Raw genomic sequence first — 20,944 nt, 5'->3', positions numbered from 1 at the left:
TGGCCCAGATTCAGGGGTCACAGGTATTCACTGCAATAGACCTGACCAATGGATACTGGACCGTGCCCGTCAGTAGGGAGGACCAATAAAAACATGCTTTTACCTTTGGGGGCCAGCAGTACACATGGACCAGAACTCCGTTCGGATACCTCAACTCCGGCAATGAATTCAACATTTTCCTACATAAGGCCATGCCCGACCTGGGTGCGAGGGGTAACCTGGCTTATGTAGATGATGTCCTCATCAAAAGTTCCTCTGTGGAGGAACATATAGTGGATATCCGTTATGTTCTGACACAGCTGAGTGCTGCCGGAGCAAAACTTTCCTTTCAGAAAGCACAGTGGTGTAGAACCCGTGTTAATTTCTTGGGGCATGAGATTACTCCTCAGGGTCTCTGTCCCCAAGAAAAGAAAGTGGAAGCACTTCAGAAACTGAAGGATCCCACAACTCTGCGGGAACTAAGGAGCCTCCTTGGACTGACTAATTACAGCAGAAAGTTCATTGAGGGCTACGCAGAGATCACCAGACCCCTGATTAATCTCTTGAAGGGGGGGTCAAGTGGGAATGGGGTCCAGAACAATCCGAGGCAGTAGGACAACTCAAAAGAAGCCTCTCACAAGTGCCTTGCCTAGCTTACCCTGTCAGAAACAAGGAGTTCTTCCTGGAGACAGGGTTCTCTAATACGTGGTTGACGGCAGTATTATACCAAAAGCATGACAAGGTAAATAAAGTAATCTCCTATGCGAGCAAAACTTTATCCTCTGTGGAGGAAAAATTCAACGATTGTGAAAAGGCACTCCTGGCAACGGTGTGGGCATTGAAGAATTACCGCCCGTTCATCCAGGGGGAACAAATCATAGTGGAGACTCCACACCAGCCTCTGCAATATCTCCAAAGTGATAGAATCCGGGCCGGAAATGTGAGTAATTCCCAAATTACTTCCTGGATTCTTTCAATGCAAGGCTTTCCTGTGGAGGTCAGATATGGCCAAAACAAGAAGAGTCCACTCGCGCAAGGTCTGGCTGACTTGCATGATTGTGCCAGAGAAAACTGTCTCGAGGACGAAAGTCTAAAAATCAAGGACAACATGGAGGCATACCTTAATTCCCCACACAAAGTCTTTGAAGAGGACAAGTCTGAGGGAATGCCCACTGTCTATGTGGATGGATGCTCTTACCATGTTGACAACAACGGGGAAAATGAACTGGTGGCCGGCGTAGGGAATGCATGTGTGAATGAGTCTCCAGAACCCTCCGCTGGGTACAAAATTGGTCCCCGAAGTAGTCAGGTGGCTGAGTTGATGGCTGTGCATCAGGCCATCCTCACTGCTGTCCAACATCAACTCCACAAATTGGTCATAATCAAAGATTCGGATTATGTACGGAACGGGTTCGTGGAGCACCTGGTTAATTGGAAAACCAGAGACATGCTATGTGCTAACAACAAACCCTTGAAACATGGGAAGTTGATCCAAAACATTGATGATCTGGTCACCTTGAATGGGATGACCATCTATTGGAAAAAGATCAAGGGTCATTCCAAAGTAGAGGGACCAGACAAAACTGGGAATGACTTAGCTGATCAGCTGGCCAAAACCGGGGCCATCCAAGGGAATCTAATAGAGATTGAGTCCCTGTTGGGGGAAATCCAGGTCACTGCTATCACTAGGTCCCAGACAAATGCTCACAATAATCTTTCAACTGCACAATGGAGTAAGGAGACCCCAGATGCTGATTTGATTACGGCTCAAAAGGGGGATCCAATAATTGGTATGTTTTACCAGCACATTGAGGACCCTGAGAACTTTCCCCTGACGGATACCGATTACATTGGGAAAGAGGACCTTAAAGTGTTGATGAAATGTCCAAAGATGTTCTAAATCCAAGATGGTTTGTTGGTAAGGAAATCCCAAGCTGGCCATGATCAGTGGGTGGTCCCTACCTCATTCCGAAGCCTGATGTTAAGTCACGCCCATGATGCGGGCACCGCCGGTCATAGGGGGTTTCATACAACACTTGAGACGTTAAGAGAGGTTGCATACTGGCCACACATGGGTCAGGACCTCGACCAATATTTGAAGGGGTGTCTTGTGTGTGCACAATTTCAGCCAACATCCCTCACACACCGGGCGCCTCTCCAAAAGAGGGGGATGACACCGCCATGGTCAGATTTGCAAATCGACTTCGTAGGCCCTGTGATTCGCTCATCTAGGGGAAACAAGTACATGTTGACGGTCACATGCTTGTTTACCAAGTGGGTGGAATGTCTCCCGGCCCCAAACTGCAAGGCAGAAACAGAAGCTGCCCTGATGATTAACCACATCTTTTCCTGTTTTGGTCTACCTCAAAGGATTGAATCAGACAGAGGTAGCCATTTTACCAGCGAAGTAATGACAAAGATGTGGGAGATACTGGGGGTCAAAAGGAAGCTACATATTGATTACCCGCTAGCCTCTTCTGGTGCAATGGAGAGATACAACAGAACCATTGTGAGCATATTAAAAAAGTTTGTGGCAGATTCTGGGCCAAGTTGGGATATCCGATTACCTCTGGTCCTACTGGCCATCAGATCTACCCCTTCATCTGCAACCAAAATGTCACCATTTGAGTTGATGACTGGATGCAAGATGGTGCTTCCCCAGCATTTTCTCTACAGGACCCAAGAGCAGACGTTGATCAATGCCTCCACAACTCATGAGTATGTGGAGAATTTAAGGAAACACCTTCAGCATGCTTTTGCCTATGCTCAGCGGAATCTAGAAAGATCAGCTGATAGCATGAAAACTCACTCTGATTTGAAACCCACCAGGAAGGAATATAATGTGGGAGACCGGGTCTATCTATACAATTTCCAAAAGAATCAGGCCAAACAGCAAAAATGTTTACCTACATGGAAGGGACCCTTTGAAATTATAGACAAGGTCTCCCCAGTTGCATACAAGATCCGCATCCCGAAAGGTAGTTTGGCAGAAGGGGAAGACAAGTGGGTCCATATAAATCAATTAAAGTGTTGCCATCCCAAGCACACTCTGCAGCAACTGGAGGAGTCCTCTGCAATACCAGAGGGGGCTGCTCCAGAATAAGTCAGTTCCAACTCTAAAATATCACACATATCAAAAAGATAGTAACGTAATGCAATGTTCCCTGTTATATCCTGTTTTTAAAATAAGACTGCAAAATGTATCCTGATGTATAAAATGTATCTGTTCGCCACACCATTAATAGAGGTGGAAAAATGTCTAGGAATGTGTATTGCCGCTTTGCTTTATCATCCTAGAAGAGATGAAACCTGGAGACTGACCACGAAAGATGACCTGGAGACCGGGAGCAAAGATCCAAGGGGCCCGGGGTACCGCCCAATACTCCCATCAGGACCGGCAAGGAGAACCGATTGATCCATCCTGATGGAGGACAAGATGCTGAACTTTGTCATCTGTGGAATCGAAAGAAGATGAGGCGGACATCCCAGATCTTGCGAGTTCCATCAGTGAAAGATCAGAATGGCCATCGCAAGAGGGGGGGCTTGTGGGATGTTTTTACCCATGCATCCAAGCCCTGCCATAAAACTGTGTATTACTGGCATTGAAAACATCATGATGGCCAGAACTCCACAGAAAGTGCACAGGGAAACGTGAAGAATAGGCTGCCACCCATTTCTGCCTATGTTTGTGAGCACAGGAGGGCACTGCCTAAAACCACCATTGGGCTACACACACAGTAGCCTGAAACCATTGGGAATGGCAATGCTGATTGCCAAAAGCAACCCAGAGCTGTTGGGAATTCATTTTCTTGATGTCAAAAATTTGCTAAAATCATGGCTCACAAGACCACTCTAAAGATTCAACCTTCTTGTGGGGTGTTCCACATCACCACTCTACTGTAAGGATTCCCATCAAAACAATGTTAAGCAAGGATCATATACTATCAAGTAAAATCCCCTTTTTGAAATTGAGTTAATTCAAGACAACTCGTAAAAAAATGGGTGCAGTACCGGCATTGGACACAAACCGGCGCTAGCGGTCTAAACTCTGACAGGAGAACTGTACTTCAGGAGTTGCAAAAGGATCCTGAGACAGCTGGAAACTTCAAAGCCTTTTGGTTAATTAAAATTCTTAAACACCTGCTGTTCCCAGAAGACAGGCTGATTCAATTAGCAGTCCAAAAGACTGGGAAACCTTCTCACCGCAGAACTCCACACGAGAAGGCAGGATATCACATCGCCCTGTTGATTGAGAGGGAGGGGTTTCTCCTCCAGCCTGCAGGACCGAACACAATAGACTCTTTCCATTGAATAGGATATGCTGATTTAGGTGTTTACTGTCAACACACTGCTCTGGGAGATGCCAGCAAAGAAGGCCATGTGACCCTCTGACTCACCGAGCTTCTGGGGGCGGACCCAAACAATGAAGTGAAGTGAATGGAAGGCAAATATATGTTATATAAGAATACTGATAACTAATTGTAACCAGATGACAGAAATGTACAACTTTGGGATCTTTAAAATGACACATTCACTCAGAGTTCAAGACTAGGCTGGTCGCTCTGTGATGTTCTGAGGCAAAACTCTGCTAATTATTAATACTACAAACACTGTATTTAGGCTAGAGACACGATAACTTAGATTAATATGCTCAGGAAGAGGGTACAGGTCTGTGTAAAGATTTGATGAAAAACCTATGTTGCAAAAGCTACCAAAAACAAAAATAAGTTGCCATTTTTGAATGCAAGCTCTTAGAAATATCAGAGTTGGAACAGAGACTACCTTATGTGATATATGATATGTACATGTAATGTCAACAACGTGTGTATCTGGGAAACCTGTTAGTTATGAAAAATTAATTTTCTAAGTAAAAGCAAAGGGGCGTTTCTTCAATAGACTGTAAGACTCTGACTCACTCTGACTCACTGCTCCCTTCTCAAATCAGGTCAAAGAGAAATCCTTGACCTATCAAATCGTGAGTGGGTTGGGCATAGAAAGTTAGCATCCACACTCATTTTCAAAAGAGATAAAAAGAGCCACTGGAAGCCAGACAAGGACATGCACTTCCCACTTCAAGCTGATTTCTTGCGGAGCACTTTGCCAGAAGACAACAGATCCAGCACTTAGACTTCGAATCCGGACAGAGACCAGAACTTAGAACTCAGACTCCAGAACTTAAAGCAAAGGCCTAACTCACGAGCTGATTTCTCTTCAGCAGGCCTCAAAATCCTTTGCAAACTATTCAACCGCCGGGCTGCGTGGTTTGCTGCTTGCTAAGAATCCTGTGTATCCAGAACCGTCAGATCCAATTCAAGAGACCCAGACCGCTGTGCAGTGCCGAGACCAGAACCAGAGATCCAGATCCGCTAGCAGACCCAGACCAGATCGCTGTGATCAGAAACTGTGCCTGTTGACCAGATCCGTGACAAGGCCATTCCTTTTAAATTTATAGTGTGAGTACCCAGCTAGAACTGTGCAAAACCCATCTCTTCGCTTAAAACAATCTGATTCAAAACATTTGAACCTGTCTCCAGAACTGCATCATAGGAATCGTGTGTCCATTCTCCAATTTTAAACCTGTAAAAGTGTCATTCATTGTACTTTTTCCGCATTCGCGCTCGACGCAGTCGGAAAAAGTGCTGCGATTTGCGATTTGGCTCAAATTTCTGCACTTGTCAAAATAGCAGCTTCTTGCTTTCCTTTGCTAAAATTCGTTTGCAAACTGACAATGATTCATAGAGCATTGCTAAAGTGATCCTGAACTAATTTAAAGTATCTCTCACTCACCCTGAACCTCTAGAGGGAATTAAAAGCATTTTTAGCATATTTTTCACTTCATTGCCACTACAGTAAAGTATTTTGGGCCTGTGTTTAAAAATCATCCCTGGTGCTCTCAGCTTGCTGGGGGGGAATTGGAACTTTGTATTGCATTTTTTTGGTATTCTTGAAGACTGTGTGCTCTCCTTCCATTTCCTTATATTGCATAAAGCGGGGGAGTGAATTGTCAAAGGAAAAAGCAATCACATTATCTCTTGTTGAAATCATATCAAATTATTTCTGTGTTGCATTCTGTCCCACCTTGCATTTCCTTGAACCATATGAAGCATTCTCTGCTACCTTAGTCCTCTGTTCTTATTCATAAGTAACCAAGAACTGTGCTACAGTGTGCTATCAATATCAATTTATTATAAAAGTGTGATATATCTCTATTGTCTAATTTTTCAAATAAACTTTTTTTAATTTGCAAAACAAACCTACTTCTTGGCTCAGTGGGGTCAGGGGGATTCTAAGAGAGGGGCGTTATACAAGGGTTCATCATCCAGATTATAACTTGTCATAAAAATATATAAATAAGGGCTTCCCTTGAGCAATCCCAGACAAGGCACTGACTTAGTGGGAATGCTTGATTGGAGTCATTAACAACACAAATTGCACATTTGACAGTTGTGGCACTTTTACAAATTACATAGGCAAATGCCATATTTTACACAGATCCTGTCATTCCAATTCCCAAGTTTATAAGATGTTGTTTAGTCCTTCTAATAATCTTTTGCAAATTCTGGTGGGAACCGTTTCACCTAAAATTCTACTTTTTTATATATGTGTACATATTATCACAGAGCATGTTTGCATTAATTTCCAAAGTTGTTCCATGTATACTTTTCCCATGAATTACATTTTTCTGCTATTTGCGTCCCCAACATGCAAGGGAAAGCTACAATGTCTTTTTTTAATGCCACAAAAATCACTTTTCGAACTGTTAAAATTTCGCATTACTGAATTTTTCGGTTGCAGAAATAAAAGTTTTAACGTTTATTAAATAAGAAATGTCTTTTGCCCCAGATGGGCTGCCTTTGTCTTCCAAATAAGGGCATTCTTTCCACCCCACAGCCAAATGTCAGACTCTAGTCATCCTTAGTCCAGTGTTGTCATGGATTTGCCTTTGAAGTTCTTCAGTTTGAGTTGAGGAGAGGTGCCACCAGAAAGTCGCACCTATGTGTCCTGGAAATCCATTGTCCCAGGCTGGAGCACTGCCGCTTTGTCTGACGAGGGTGCACGATCCTCCACCCTTGCCCATACATATGCCCCGGGGGCTGGTCCACTTGGGGGGAGGTAGATCCTGTTCCTAGGAAGCAAGGTCCTTTGAAGCCATGGCCTGCAAAAAAACTGGTTCTGCTGGCCTCACAGCAAATGTATGTATTTATTTATTTTTCTTTCCTGAACCAGAAAGCAAGTCTGTCGGAAATTAAATATCGTACATATGTTTTAAAACAACCCACCGTCACATTTCTATGCAAACTCAGGACGTTAATTCAACATTTCATTTTTTGAACCAACATTGGCCCTCATTACAACGAGTGCAGTAGAGTGATAACAGTGCCGATAGAGCTGCCGGTGCCATTATCACTCTACCACCTCATTACGAGGTCTGCTCAAGGGTGCCGCTAAGGACGCCTGCTCAGACCAGACATCCTTCGCGGCACCCGCTAGCAGACCAGGATACTAACAACAGGCCTGTCATAAACGGGCCCATTTTAGCATCCTCCCCATTCCCATTGAGCCCTATGGGGGCTCAGATGGGAATGGGGATGTACCAGGTCTGGGGCCCGTGAATGGGAATTACCGGGCCCACCAAAATCAGAATGGTCTGGTAATTCCCTATTTCTAGAACCCAGACCCGGTACCTGGTTTGGGGGTAGCCATGCTGCTAAAAACTGCCTGGCTACTTCCAAACTCGTAATGAGGCCCATTGTCTTGCTTTTAAAAAGCACCATTTTACACATGGGTTAATGTTCTTGGGCTGTCAGTTTACAATGCGGCCCATCTCACATCCATTTTCTAAACCTTTCCAAAGCCCTAGTCATGTTTCTAATGCACAGGCATCTGTTCAAATAAAGGTCCTTTGAAACTGATATGAGCTAGGCAAGAGAGGGTTTTTTTTGGAAGATTTTGCCTGAGATATTTTGTTGCAAAATAGTAAAATGCTCGCTGCACAGCTTGGAGTGCAGTTCTTTGCTATTTCACAGATCTCACCTGACACAGCCTGTCATTCAATGAGGAATGCCCCATTTGCTGGAGCACACTCAAACTATGGATGAACATAGCTGGGTCTTACTAGAACCAAATTGTGTACAGTTGAAAGGATGGACAGGGCATCAGTAAGCAGTAATTTTTAAATGCAGAACACTTTCTTTTTCAATGGGAAATTCTGAGCTGGCAGAATGGAAGCGCTGCCTTTGACTTCTTTTCTCTGGTGCAAATTAATAAATTACTGGCAACAATTCTCAAGGTGTTCTGTGTTTCCTCTTGCCCAATATGTGTCCGGGGAGACAGTGCAGCCATTATTTTGATAACTGCAAAACACAGTTTTAAGGCAAGGTGATAGTGCTCAACAGAGCCAGCGCAGCCATTCTGATGGTACCTGTTGGAGTGTGGTTTGTTGAGGTAGGGGAGTTCTGCTGGGCTGATAAATGTACCCACACAATATGCTAAATCAAGTTATGCACTTTAAATAAACACATAATATTCAATACTCCGCCATAAAAACACTAACAAAAACCCACCGCTGTAGAAAGAGCAGGGAATATGCAGTATGTAAATGATGTAAGGACTCAGTTATTGCAGCAGGGATGAACAGTGAACACCTCAGAACAATGTTACCACAAGGAGATATTATGTCTTGGTAGAGACACACTTCAAATGGGTGGCTTAGCAGTCTCTCTGGTCCCAAGAATGGACCAAGGGGGATTGGGCATCAAACCATGCTGCTTAACATAGAGTGAGCGGGTCAAAACTTGTTTAGATGTGCTGAGTCTCAGGGATCCACTGGGAGCAGGTGTGGAGTCGGGTTTGGGACAAAGCTTGTTGCAGTTTAATGTGGGGTTCAAACGATGTGGGTTGAGAAGACCAACTGGATCAGTTTGACAGTCAATCTTGGGTTGATGGTTAAGATGCTGGTGGCCTGAGACATTGTTTGAAGTGCAACAGTTCGATTACTTTACATCTGCAAGCATTTTGTACAACCTCAGCTTGCACAGTGCAGCAGCAATCCAGCTCCAGGACCTGCAACATCAGTTCGAAAATATGTTTTCCGGAATGAGTGCTCAGGATCCTGGTGATGCCAAGGCATGTTCTCTTCACTCCCAATGGAGGCTATCTGGCCCAACCTAAGTTCTTCTCCTCCAGTGGGTAGCCTTGGTACCAGTTCAGCTGGCAGAGAGAGACATGTCTTGCTCCAACCCCAGTTCAAACACAATGATCCCGGGAACTAGGTAGGGAGCAGAGTTTGTCTCTTTCAGAGAACACCTGCCAACATACAACTGGAGGTCTCGGAAAAGCACTCATTTCATAGCAGGGTCCAAATGAATTAATCTTGAATTCCTGAAGGCCCAAAATAAATCATGGGAGGATAGAGAGAGCCCATCCTTATAAAGCTGAAATGCGATGCAGGATTGAAGAAAAGCAATCCTACTTTTGGGGGTCCAATCATTGTCAAGGTTACAAGTGATATACCCAAAATGCTTAGCATGTGCAGAAAGCATAGGAGACAGGAAGGAAAGAAAAGCCCACAGAAAAACAAGATGTCGTAATCCTTCCTCTCTTGTATTCAGCTCTGCCTGACTGGCAGCCTTACAGCACTCCTTTCACTATGCCTGATGTGAAAAGGCCTTAGGTATGCAATACCCTGGTGTGAGACTAGCTCTTTATATTAGAAGTTTTTTTCCAGGAGGCTCCTGCTGCCGATGCCCTCCAAGAGAGAGGTGTCACTTGATCTCACAAACGATTAAGGGGATAAACAGTCTTCATGCCCATTGTTTTGCTGTCTGAGCAAAGCCAGGTGGAATGACTATGATACACAGAAAGCTCCCTGGCTGACCTGGGCTCACAGTGGCGCCATGTGTAAGCCAAAGGTCAGGAGTGGCATTTAATAAATATATGAATTACCAGCCAGATACCTAAAACCTAGGTATGGCTTATATTTCAAAATTACTCTGTCACTGCTCGATAGTCTGTCATCATTATTATAGTTTTGGAAAAGAGATGTAGAATTAAGGACAATCTTTGTATTATATTGAATTTTCTGTCAGAGCAGCTATCAAGCAGGGCACCTGGAACATCTGAACCAGCTCTGTGCCACTGGAGAGCAGGAGCTGCAACCCAGGGAGAGTGATGCAGCAGGTCACAAGTGTGCCCTATACTCTTCTGTCTGTTTATCAGTCCACTCTTTCTCAGATGGATCAGCCACATCATTGTATCATTAATGGAAATCAGAAATGTCAGGGCTTATCTACTCTCACCAGATGGAAATCCTTTTACAGTGGGTCCACCCCAAAACAATAAGTCTATTCCAAACGGCTTGGTCAAATCCTTTCTGCATGAGACCACAAACAACCACACACATTTTTCACCCTCAATGAATGTCATCTGGGAGGTGTTGCTTGGCATGGGTATGTGCAGTTCTGTGTCTCAAATATTCTGTGTCTCAAACTACAAAATAGTTTGCATCAGCAAATTTCCAGTCAGGGCCAATGCTGTAATATGGCTATTACAAGCAGCTGATTAGGTTCCCACCAGCATTGATGCACTAGGGCCATTTTGCTCAGTAAAGATGAACTTATCAATAAACAGAGATATGAAGCAGGTGGTTATGTCAACAGATTTAATACAACTATTGTCTTTCTGGCAGGAAGATCAATGGCTTTTTCCACATGTGCAACACTCAGAGATGCGCGTGGGGGCTAGCCTGAGCGGAGCTTGTTCTCACAGTCTGCCCCTCTTTCTACACATTGGTCTGATCCTCAAGAGCCCGGACCACACAAGATTATATGGATAACTGAAGACTCTTTACATATCTTGTATATAAATTGACAGTGCTCAACACTGATTCCTTTTCCTTCTTAGCCCTGTCTCTGGAACAAGTTATCAATGCAGATAAGACTGAGATGCTCCATCCCACAGTTCAGAAAGTACCTGAGCGCCCTACTCTTTAAAGGACACCGTGTCAATCATGGATTGTGCCACTCCCCTTCATTCAACTCCAATCCAATTCTTCCTTTACTTTAAGAGCCCTGCAATACAGTACCCAGAGTATATCACCTGCTGGTTGCAGAATGCGAAAAGAGCAAATAAAATTGCATTCTGTAACCAGAAGGCGGTGTGAATTGCCTCCACTGTGTCCATCCATGAATTGCGCTGCTCCAGATCAGTGAGCTGGTACGCCCTGCAGCACTTATCATTGCTGCTCACAGAATCAGAGGCATAGTAAGCAACATTATGTGCTGGGAATTGAACTTAGCACAAATACCTGTGGCAATTTGTTGGCCCAAAGGGTGATGTGTGCTGATAAGACCCATTCATTTGATGCTGGAAAATACCTTTTCACTGACAAGGTGATAGACCCCTTATTACTCATGAGTCGTGACCCTAAATTGAATGGGAGCCAAGCCCTCGAGCCACTGACAACGAAGAGTGTTATCCCAGCCCGGGGCTAAATACCTTAAAATCTTGGATCCTACCAGCTGTTAAACACAAAGGCATTTTTTGTCTGAAACCAAAAACACATTATGGAAACTTGAAACTACATTTGACAAAAGTGTTTCAATGTCAGCTTTCTCCAGCTTGGGAAAAATCAATACATGTTCATCTGCAAAATAAAATTCATTTTGGATGGATTGATAAGCCTGACTTCTTAAGGCCAGGCTCTGATAAATAGAGGCGTTGTCAGATATCATTATTTTTTTCAACAGCAATGCTGTGAATTAAACATTGTTCTCCACCTAGCAAACGCCCGTCTATTTTCTGAAGCCGGTAGAATGTAGAGTGTGAGTGTGCCTCCCTTATCACACCCTCCCATCACTCCATGCACACAACTATATTGTACATCTCACTGCTCCTACGTATGTCTTCCTTGAGCGATGCAGCTGCAGCATTAATGCACATGCGTATGTTGTTTTGCTGAGGTTCAGGGTCAGGCAATTATAATAGACATTGGGCCTCATTACGAGTCCGGCAGTAACCATGGCGGTAAAACCACCTGGTTACTGCCGGACTCGTATTACCACTCCGCCTCCGTGACTCCCGGAATTACCAGGGCATTACAGCCCTGGTGTCCCGGGAATTCCGGAGGCGGAATTCGGTAAATCCCCATTCTCATTGAGTCCCATAGGACTCATAGGACTCAATGGGAATGGGGAAGTGCAAACACCGGCACCATCTTGTGATGGTGCCGGTGTTTCCACGTCCTCCTGCAGGCGGGCGGTGTTAAACCCGCCAGGTCAGACCTGGCGGGAACATCACCTCCCGCCTGCAGGACTCGGGATCGGGCGGTCCGGAATTAACAGTGGCGGCGGGTTTACCGCCACTGTTAATTCTGGACCGCCTGACCTGTAATGAGGCCCAATATTAAAAACCATTGCCTTGTGTTAAGCCACATGAGAAAATGCACATTTTTCACTTTGTTGATCATTATGTTATTTGTAAATGGCCTTTGTTGTCGGTATTTTCCATGTATACAGACCTTGACACAAACATACATTCATTATGGAATGTTTGCTTTAAATGAATCCCAAAGCTGGGGGGTTTCTTTGCAACACGTGTTCAGAACGTCAGGTAATAACTTCTCGTGTTAAAATATTTTGTTGCTTGAAAATCAACTTTTTATTCATATTTCACGTTTATCTATTGGTTTCATTTCAAGAGACCCCCGCTTATGTCCTCTCTTTGATTTTGACAATCCTGTCTCTACTTTTACCTGGTCCAGGCTATTTCTGGCATGATGTTAAGCCTTTTCCTAGGTCGTCCTCAGGTCCTAGCTCCTTACTTCACCTGATCCCATTTAACCTTTATTCCTGCTCTTCTTCGTGTCCTCCTCATTCTCTCACCATGTAACCCTTCTCTTTCTTTAGACAACACACCAGGAGGTAGCCATGGTGCTATTAGAACCATGGCTACCCCTTACCGCATAACGGTTCCGGGTTCTCAGAATGGGTACTTACCGGCTCATTACAACCTTGGAGTACCCGGTAAAACCCCATTCAGAGAACCATTCCCCATTCCCATTTGAGCCCCCATAGGGTTCAATGGGAATGGGGAAGTAGCTAATAATGGTACCACAATTTGTGGTACCGTTATTAGCTCTGAAGTCCCTTAGCGGGTCCTGTCCTTAACACCTGGTCAGATCAGGCATTAAGCAAGGGACTCGCTAAGGGACCTCGGAATATGGAGGTAAGGGATTACCGGCACTGGCACCTTACCGGTGCCGGTAATCCCTTACCTCCTACCTCGTAATGAGGCCCATTGTCTGGAAATGCACCAGAATGTCGACATCGTAACTGCGTCTATGCAGTTACAGCGACTTTGGTACATTTCCATTTACCGACTCCCATTACTATGCCCAAGTAGAGCAGGGATTGTGAGGGTGTCCCCCGCTCTCCTTGGGGGCAGTAACGGGAGTCGGAGATTGCGGGGCTCTCCCCCGCTTACCGTTGTGTTAAGCGGGGACAAGAAAGTAAAAAATTAATAATAATAATAAAGCACTTTGCAGCGTCAGCTCTGACCCATTTAAGTGGAAGGAACCAACACCACAGGGATAGCATGGAGTTGGTGGCACACACAGAAGCGTGCCGCCGTAAAGGTTAGTAGGATGGGGGGGTCGGGTAGGGTAATGCGGGGTGGGGAAAGTGATCTATTTGATCACTGCGCTCCGGCATAATTGGCTTCAACATTCCTCTGTCTGGGACCTTGTTTCCGCCTGAAAATATTACCCCCTATATTCCTACTCCATGTAGCTTCCACTTTCTTCACCTTTATGCCGCCATTTATTTTTGGCAGTTTCAGGCACTTCCCTTGTTCTCTGGCCGTGTCTCATCCTAAACTAAGAGAGGGTATCATATGGCCTAATGCATTGTTAGTGCTCACATACACAAATGTGTGTAGGCAATACACATTCATTTTAAGCTGAATTTTATGTTTTCAAGAAACAGATTCTTTCTAAAATAAATTAATTTTAAGAACCATTTTTCAAACGGATATTCTTTTCGAAAAAGGTCACTTTTGCTATGTTACACTGTTTGGGATATGATAAAAGGGAGCAGAACAACACTCCCACATTCACTAGCAATTAATACGGGAGGTGGCACAGTCAGGTATATATAACACACAACCAGGACTCCAACATGTACTGTATTGTAGGAATGTTATCCTGTAACTGTCCCATTATGATCCACGCGGACCGAATAGGTTGCAATTTCTTGCCAGGGATGTTTTTTTGTTGTTTTTTTTCAGCATGGTTGAGTAGAAGGTGAACTCGGACACCGCACACCACAGAGTCACTCACACTGGTCACTTCCCAATAAGGAAGTAGACATCTTGAAAGCAATTAGATACTGCAGTGCACGTTTTGGGGGAATTGTATATGTTACCATCTGTCATAGAATAGTTTGGTTCTAGCACCACGAAAGTTGGGTTGACATACTCCCGTCTGCCAGCCTCAACATAGGTTAAGGGACTGTCCCCTGAACTTGCAGTAGCCAGTTGCGCCATGTCACTAGTAATCTCAGAAACAGACCGATGCCCACAATCAATGCATAACATGTGATGATTTTATTGTTACTGTGCCCAGAAAGTACAGACATGGCTGAACAAGCTATATGGTGTTCAGGACATCATTCATGTGAATGCCATAGAATGTGTAATGCTATATTGTATGTGTTATTAACTACAGGGGTCAGGCACATGCCCTAACTGTGTGGCCTGAGGGTCTCACTCCTGAAATTAGGTTCATGGCCATCTTTTAACATCTCTGCTCTTGAGTTGAATTCCATCCATTCATTAAAAGACGTTTGCATGGAGATATAAAGGCCCTCATTACAAGTCAGGCGGTGGACCATGGTGCTATTAGCACCATGGTCCATGCCGGATTCCGCCATGGTGGATGGCGGAATTACCGCCCCATTCCAAGGTGAGTGGGGCGGTAATTCCCCATTCACCATTTGCCCTTCCCCATTCCCATTTTTGCCCCATAGGGCATAATGGGGATGGGGAAGGCGCTAATTACGGCACCGTAAATTACGGTGCCGTAATTAGCACCAAGGTCGCTTAGCGCCTTGGACTTTAACACCTGCAAAAAGCAGGCGTTAAAGTGTGAATCAGGCGTTAAGGGTTAACAGCGCCGACAGCGCCGTTAAACCCTTAACGCCTGACTTGTAATGAGGGCCAAAGTGTGGAAAGGAGACCAGCGGAACAACTGAACAATGGTGAGTGGGTAAACTTGGGCTATAAACAACATTCAACTGCTGATGCTTACACGGAGGGAGGGAGAGAAATGAATGTTCAACTAGAGGCTAACGATGAGCGAAGCAAACTTATGAACGTTTGTTTGGAACCCCCCATCCACAACGCCCCTTTAACATCTTGATGAAAATCACTGCATCTACAGCCCCTACCTACTGCCCACCTATAGAGGACTGAACTTCTAGATCCTGAACTTGATCAAGGTACATCGAAGGTCTCACAAACGGAAAAAAAATACACTGCTAATGTCTTAAGTGATAAGGCTAACCAAAACTGGGACAGGAGAGTTGTCTCCTAAAGAGTCAAATAAATATTGGGAGGCTCCAGACATAATGAGCAAACCGCTTCTAAAATGTTTGCCGGAACTAGGAAATGTTTTGAAATCTAAGGTTTCTTGGAAGCCGTTGACTTTGGGATTTGGGACTAACATCCACATTAACAACCAAACAAGATGTGACATGTGAGAACCGTGCGAAGGTAGACGATGAAGACATGTTGAAAAACATGAGCTCTTTCGAAAACCACACGTTCGGCTCACGTACCTTGCTCCATAGTCCAACAGAAAGGAGCAATGTAGATTCCCGATCTGATGAGAATCACGGTGATGGTGGCAAGGATGAACAGACGATCATTCGCCTCATCAACCAGGATTTGGCGATTCCACCCATGACAGAATCAAACAAGAACACAGCAACCACTGTAAATAACAAAATGATTGCAATTAACCAGGGGGGACTGGAGACCCTTTTGGATCTGCCGTGTGAGCCACTTCTTTAAATTTCTCCTGCACCATTTTTGGTGAAAGAACAGACAGAACCGAAAAAGTTGAGGGACCAGTTCCCACAATTAAGGGCCGCATGGGGGTGAATGTGGCCTCAAGGTCAGCAACCAAACGAAATAATTAAAAGACCAAGATTGTCACTAGAGGACTTTACACCATCATACCTTGAGGTGTCTACAGATGTAATTAAATTCAATAAAGCCTATCAAATGGCCGGTGATTATTGTACGGCTTTTGCAGCTCAAGCCATGAAAAATCAAGAACCCAATCCTAAACGCACATGGATAGACACCAATAATTTGGCAGCATTAACGATTACAATGGTGCCTTTTACAAAATCGAATGAGACTTTGTACAAACAACTCAAAGATCACAAAACGCTGCTAGCCATGATGCACATGAAGATACTCTTCGTGGAGAGATCTGTAACTGCAGTGCAGGAAAACATGGATGAAAGCTCTGCCAAAACCACGAATATTCTTTGGAGTATCTTGGATTCAACTATCCAAGACAAGCAGGAAAGGAGACTTCAAAGGTCCAATAGATCACTACTTAACCAAAATGGGACGGACCCAAATTAACTGAAGAGTCAAGTCTCGGTTGACAAACAGGCTCTGATTGTCCAACCTATGATTGGTAAATAAAGCATGCTGATTCAAAGAGAGGAGGGTACTTATGAACCAGAGGTACAAATTGCAACCGGCCATAAAGATAAAGTAACATTGGCATCACCTGGGACACATCGAGATAGAGGGAAGAGCACAATCAATTTGAGACCTTCGGAAATAGTAACCGATAGTACAACTATCACTGTAGTGGGGAACTACAAGAACAACAGTATTTTGGAGGCGTTTGAAGAGCAACACACAATAGAACAGAGGAACTTGGTAGAAGGGAAGTTGAGGGAATATTCAATCTTTTCAAAGTTAAAAAAAAGGAGGGAAAAAGCTGGATCACCCAGTACTGCCAGGCTTAACCTCCAAACATCCAAACGTAGGAAAGCACTTACCACAAAAGAAACCTAAAAAACAAAAATTGACAAGCATGACGAATATAAATAATTCAGGACAGTTTATACGCAATCTGACTGTGCCAGAAAACACAGATAAAAGACAAAAGCCGAAAAGTAGCGCAACTAAAGAAACTTGTGATGTATGCATAGAAACTCTCACCGACATCCTCTTCGTCATTCCTTTGCCAGAACTTTCGACCATACACAAGGTCTCTGTGCTCCTTTCTCTTCTTCTCCCATTAATAGTGGCATCCAGTGGGATGCCCTCCTGCCCTCCTGGCCTCCTTCCTTTCCTCTAAGGTTATCATTAATGTTTACTTGAATGGGACCGTCCTGGACCAAGGCCCTCAGGCCAATCTTCACCTCTTTGATAGACGCTTCCCACACCTCATCAATTTCCTTTCTTCTCCTGCTGTCACCTCTCCCCTCTCCGCGGCTTCCTTGCCTCCCCTGCTGCCTCCTCCTTGGCTACCTTGCCTTCTCCTTCCCTCTTTGCCCCCTCTCGGGCTCCCTCTACACCTCTGCAGGGCGTACCTCTAATCTGTACCCCTCCCCGGAAGTCCTTCAAGGACGGCAACCTTCTCCACATTGCCCCACTCTAACTCTCGCTCAGCTGTCAAACACTCCTCCAACATCTGCCGCCTTCAGGAAGAACCTGACCTCAATGTCCTCGGTCTCACCGAGACATGGTTCACAGCCACCTCTGTCACAAGCTTTGACAGGCTCTTCCCTGATGGCTACAAGATCCTCTCCTCGCCAGGTCCAATCACCCGGTGGGAGTGTAGCCCTGATCTTCCCCGAGTGGATTCCTGCCACTGTCATTCCTACGCAGGCCTACCCATCTTTTGAATACATGGTCTGTAGGCTCTCTCTCTCCCCTTGCCATTCCCTTACTGTGGCTGCTATCCATCGGGCACCTGGTAAGATCGCCTCCTTCTTCTGAGTGGGTGGCCCTCTTCTCTACACTCCTGGCGTCGACTACTCCACTCCTCCTACTTGGAGACTTCAAAATCCACCTGAATGCCTCTTGTCCTCCCTCCGGACTCTTTTGTGACCTTTGCGCCTCTCTCTCACCCTCCATTCTCCCCTCTGGCCGACTCACTCTGCAGGGCACACTCTGGATGTTCAGATCTCCTCAGACCTTCCCCTTTCTGTCCCTCCCTCTACTCCTCTCTCCTGGAGTGACCACTTTCTCCTCTCCTCCCATCTCACCCACCCTACCCTGCAGGCCAAGCCACTTCCATCACTGCCACCCACCTTCTCGGTCATCCGACCCATGAAGCATGTGCCAGTTGAGGATTTTGCCAACACCTACTAGCCCTCCCTCCCCCTGACTCAAACCCTCACACAGCACTTTCCATGCTCCACTCTGCTATATCTGATACTCTTGATATCCTTACCCTGTCATGAGAATCCGCCTGAAGCCCAAAGCCAAGTGCAACTCATGGTATGACTCAGACCTCATCACCCTCAAACACAACAGCAGGGTGGCCAAGAGGAAAGGGCGTGCTTCATGTGCATCCTCTAACAAACTGGCCTGCCGCCTGCTCCAAAGGCAATACCGGCTCTCTGTCCTCACCAAGAAGAGAGCTCATATCCAAGCCCGTGTCTCTGTGGCATCTAACAACTCGGCTGAACTCTTTAAAATTTGCAAAGAACTGGCCAATCCTGCCTCTTCTCAGACCCTCTGTACAGTACTGGCTTCTCAATTAATCTCCAAAACTCTGGACATCCTGTCCTCACTCTCCTCCTCTCCCCTCCCTCCCTTTACTCCCTGCTCTTCCTCTGGCCCTTCTGCAGCCACCTCTCCTCTCTCCTTCTCCGCCTTTCCCCTGTTCTCCTCAGACAAGGTTTCTAGACAATTCTGATCTATGAAAGTCTCGTCAAAACAGGTTCACCCCTGTTCCTCCAAAACCATCAAGGACCACATCTACTCCCTGGCTACTGCCCTGGCTGACTTCTGCAACAACTTGTTCACCACTGGAGTCTTCCCATCCCTCCTGAAGCACTCCCTTGTGCACCCTCTTCTTAAGAAACCCTCTGCCGATCCCTCCTACCTTGCTAACTATCGCCCAATCTCCATCACTCCCTTCCTGGGCAAGCTCCTGGAGAAACTGGCCATCTTCCAGCTTAATCTCCACACTGAATCTGTTGGTTGTCTTCATGACCATGAGTCTGGCTTCAGAGCTGCCAAAGGCACGGAAACTGCTCTCCTGAACATCCGTGAAGACATGCTCTCCAACTTTGATTTTACACCCCCTGTGTCCTCATCCTGCTTGATTTCTGCTTGATCTCTCTTCTGCCTTTGACACTGTCAACCATGCCATCCTGCTCATCTGTCTCAGTGATAACCTGGGTATCACTGGTCAGGCCCTGGCATGGCTGACTTCTTTCCTCTCTAACCTACCTTCCCAGGTCCAAGTTGGGTCCTTCCTCTCTGCTATCTTTTTCTCTACCTGTGGTGTCCCCCAGGGGTCTAACCTCTCCCTTGCTGTTCAACCAATACCTGGCACTCCTTTCCCACTGCATTGCTGCTCCATGCCCCAACTACCAGTGCTATGCGGATGACACCCAGCTCATTTTCAGGCTACCTTCGGCCACCTCTTCTCCCTCCCTCATCTCTGACTGTCTGTCTGCTATCCAGGAGTGGTGTGCCACCAATGACCTCTGCCTTAATGCCAGTAAGACTGAGATTCTCCACTTAGGCACACCCACTGCCTCCTTTCCTGTAGTTCTCTGGCCGGCTGTTAGGGAGAATTCTCAAAATGTGCTAATTCCTCTCTACCTTAGAGACCCCCAGCTCTGTGTTTATTTTTTTTAGTTATAGAGTTTTAACCAACTCCATAGACATCATATTTTTTATTTGTGTCACACAGCACCCTAAGTGCAGTGGCAGGGAGGTCTTTCAGACTTCCCAAGGTTTAAATGTCTTCTCTGAGACTGACTACGTCTCCCAGTGAATGTAAAGTTAAATTGACTTTGCTAATCTTTTTAAATTGCTAGACCCAGCACACACTGATTTACAGCAAAGTGCTGGAGGGAATACCCAGTATTCCCTATGCCTAGAAAACTCATGTAGCACTCATGTAGCACTCAAATCCACCGCAGCCATGTTTTTCAAGATGGCATCAGAGCCCCTTCTGTAAAAACAGGTTCTGATCAACTTTTATCGCCATTTCTTTTTGGAAAGGTCCTTCTAGTGTTTGTCTCTGCATTCCAAACCAGATTTGGTCAGTTTGTTCATTTGCATTTGGCTGGCTTCAGTGCTGATGACCACCTCTGGCGTCTGAGTGTCTGGGGTGGACAGGAAGTGAGGGAGATGCCTGAAACTCCCTGTGCTTAGTCTCCTAGGAGACCCAAATGCACTCTGGCATGATTGGCTGGCTAACTGTCTGGCAAGGACAGCCACCCTGCTGGGTGAGTTGGCTGGAATGAATGGGAGAAAACTGTTTAAAAGGCAGGTCTCTGGGACTTGGAATGCAGAGTCGACCACTGGAATGAAAGAACCGAAGATGAGCTGAAGGAAGACAACTGCTGCAACTCCTGGACCGTTGGTTTGCCCGGTGAAGCCCTGCTGCAGGTCCGAATAGCCTGAAACTCCCTCGACAGAGAAGCCCCTTCAAGGATGACTTCTTCCTTTGAGCTGGTGGGAACAACCAACTCACAAGCCACCTGGAAACCATCTCCATACTTGTTGAATGCTCTTCAGAGTTCTGTTGAAAAAAACAGATAGCCAGTGAGAAGGATACCAGTTTGTGGATTTTAAGGCAGTCACATCTTAAACCGACATTTTGCTAAGCTTGTGGATCTATTCCCATGCAGTGCAGGAACCTCCCAACATCCACCCTCTTGTCCCATGACTGAGCCCCAAGAACAGCGAG

Source organism: Ambystoma mexicanum, chromosome 6p (assembly GCF_040938575.1).
Source record: "Ambystoma mexicanum isolate Mex_15411 chromosome 6p, UKY_AmexF1_1, whole genome shotgun sequence".
In the NCBI taxonomy this organism is placed as follows: Eukaryota; Metazoa; Chordata; class Amphibia; order Caudata; family Ambystomatidae; genus Ambystoma; species Ambystoma mexicanum.
The sequence above is the reverse complement of the archived record's forward strand: the minus strand, read 5'-3'. Positions refer to the sequence as shown.